Source organism: Phaethon lepturus, unplaced genomic scaffold (genome assembly GCF_000687285.1).
Source record: "Phaethon lepturus isolate BGI_N335 unplaced genomic scaffold, ASM68728v1 scaffold1633, whole genome shotgun sequence".
NCBI lineage: Eukaryota > Metazoa > Chordata > Aves > Phaethontiformes > Phaethontidae > Phaethon > Phaethon lepturus.
Window position 1 is genome coordinate 40,703 of NW_010528159.1, and position 3,071 is coordinate 43,773.

Below are 3,071 nucleotides of genomic sequence, written 5' to 3' on the forward strand. Positions count from 1 at the left end.
AAGTCTGTCCATGTCCTCTTCTCACACCACCACTGAACTACCTCTCCAGTTTAAAGAGAAATACATGCAAGTGGTTCAAAGTTCACTATTATCAGCCTTTGGATGACAAAAAGAACCGAGATATTTCAACACATGGGCAAGGTGTCTCCCTTCCCACACCATATGGAGCTGAAAGGACCATCTCTATCTATAACTGGCCAAATGAAAACTACCTATATTTATCAAGAGATCCAGTTAAGGTTTTGGGCCTAGCAACTTCCCAAATTTTGCCTAAAATGGAGACAAGGTCATGAAAAGCAGCTAAATGCCCATACCATTCTTTTTGCACTCTACTTAAAAATTAATATAAAAATGGCTTAATTTTGTATTTGTATATATAAAATGGGCTGGGATTGTAACACATGAGTAATTGGGTTGTACAAAACAATGAATAGAATTTTGAGATTCCCATTTTAATGCAAATTTGAATCACATTCTAAATGGCACTTGCTTCCTGCCTATTTCCTTTAATGTCCTTTTTTTTAAGTGGATGGCAATTCTTGCTCAAAACCAGCATGAAGCAGCTGCAGACAATCTTGGTGAGCGCACTCCAAGTCAGGCAGGGCCCGCCTGTGCAACACTAGCAACAAACAGGCCGTAAAACATTAGGGTCAAGTTTTGGTTTTTTTCCAAACATACATTCCCAGCAATCTGTATGCATATTTATATTTTAACACACATTCATACTTCTAAGAAAACCAAAGCTAGTTAGTTCATTCAAAAGAGGCTTGGAGCTTGATAAATCATTACGCTTATTCTCAAGATCAAATACTTGATACGAGCCTCAATGCAAAATGAGATCATGATTGCTGATAGAGAGGATCAACCCTCCAGCATTAAGCAGCATTTTCTGCTGGAAAGCTGGCCTATGTACAAAATCAAAATCTCCTGGTGAAGAGCATTTACAAATACTATTTACACTTAAAAAATATAAAACTCACCAAGAACACTGCGGAGTCCAGCAACTATTCAGGTTTCTCATCTTACAGCCTACAAAAACCCCTACAAATTCAAAACCGCCTTTGCTAAAAATAAAAATTCATAGTAGAGATCATGTTCAAAAATCCAAACAAAACAGATACATTGAATTTTGTGACAATTGAAGAACTTACAATTTTAAACTGTCTGCTATTCGGGTAGAGAGAAAAAAAAAAATCTAAAAGGTGCTCTCACGTAACATGAATTTTAGCTGACACTTGGAAAAGAACATGCATCATCAGCAGCAATAGATACTATTTCTATCATGCAACAAGAATTCATGTTTGCCAGCGTAATTTTGCTACAGATGTCTATAGTCACATAGAGAACCTCTGCATCCACATTATGAAAAACATGACGAGAAATCAGCACAGTGATCTGTTAGGCATTTTTCTCCACCACGCAAGCTATTTACTGCTCTTTCAAATCTGAGAAACACCACGTTGATAGCTGCATTAAAAACCACAAACCCATAGTTTCAGGCTAAACATCAGCATGCTATTTTCACTTTTCTACAATTAATATCTAAACACCTTACATAATCTACCGCAGTCAGAAATAAAAAGGTTGCCTTGTACTGTCACTGTCTGATGCAGTCACCCTGCCTATCATCAGCCACCATACAACTTACCCAATATCCACAACCTCTCAAGGCTTTTAAGACTGTCTACTTTAGTCTGCTGAGCACAGAGGAAAGGACCCTCATTTCATGCTAGAACAGAACACTTTCAATGTTTTGCCTCCATATTTATCTTGATTGTAGATTACCAAACCAGCTAACACAGCCAGGACTGGTCAGATTTGTTAAAAATCATACTGCATAAGATTCTAAAATTGCTGATTTCCTGTTATAGGAAGTAACAGTTCTAGCAAAAGAATCCCCAAGGCAAAATGTTTAGTGTTCCAATGTGTAAGCTCTAACAGCCTTTGTTCTTCCCCTTGCTATATTCATTACTGCTTTCTTCTCTCTTCCCTTCTCCCTCTCTCTGAATCCTTCAGCTTTCACTATAAGATACAAATGCCAGCTCAAATCTGAGTACACATTTATTTTTCAGATGAGAGGAAAAAAAAAATCCTATCCATTATCCATTGCTCCGAGTTAAAAGTAGTCATCCCTCAGGAGCTGATGCACTGCCCATCCGGTTTCCTTTTCTTATTTCATTACTGCACAATATTATAATTCATGCCACTAATAACCCACTGGAGCTCCATCAAACCTCTGAAATACATCTTTCCACTTGGCTGCTGCAAAATCCTCCCTAGGTTACAACAGTTTAAGAAACACCATCTATACTATTTATATGTTTTTTTTCTATCTAGGCTATATTAAGTACACGTTTAATACTGAAGACCTTACTTCAGAATTAAGTATCAGGTTACTCAGATATGGCCAAACAAGCAACCTTTAAATAATTAGACAGCAAATTCTGAATGTGCAATGCGTAGTACAACACAGAACAGTTCACTGCCATGTGGTCCACAATTTATGACTGTCACTCAGAGGCCTATTCCATATCACTACATTGTGAAAAAATGTATAGCTGGATATAAGACATTTCAATTGAAATACTGTATTTAGCTAAGATATCAGTAAGTCTTTACAAATAATAGCTTTAATCCTATTAAAACTGGAGGACGTTAATAGCATTTCTTCAGTAACACTTAAACAATCATCTCCTTACTAATGTGCCAAGTGTGCAATCAGGAGCCAGATTTACTTTTCACATACATGTACCTTCATGCTATTGTTATATTCACACCCAAAACACCACATCTCACCTTGTGAACCTTGACCTTTGAAAGATTTTTTTAGCCAATGCTCAGTTACTGCCACAGATGCATTACCTCTGCAAATATGAAAGGGTTAAAGGCAGCCCCAATCAATAGGCCTACAAGGAAAAAAAAAAGGGGGAAAACGAGTATGCCTTACAGCGTCTTTGCAAATGCTTTTATGCACAATTCTACAACAATACTGTTTCCTTTTGGCCTTACAGAAAGGCACAGCCCCCCCCCTTAACGTCTCCTAAAGAAAACCACAAGACAGCACCCTGTAA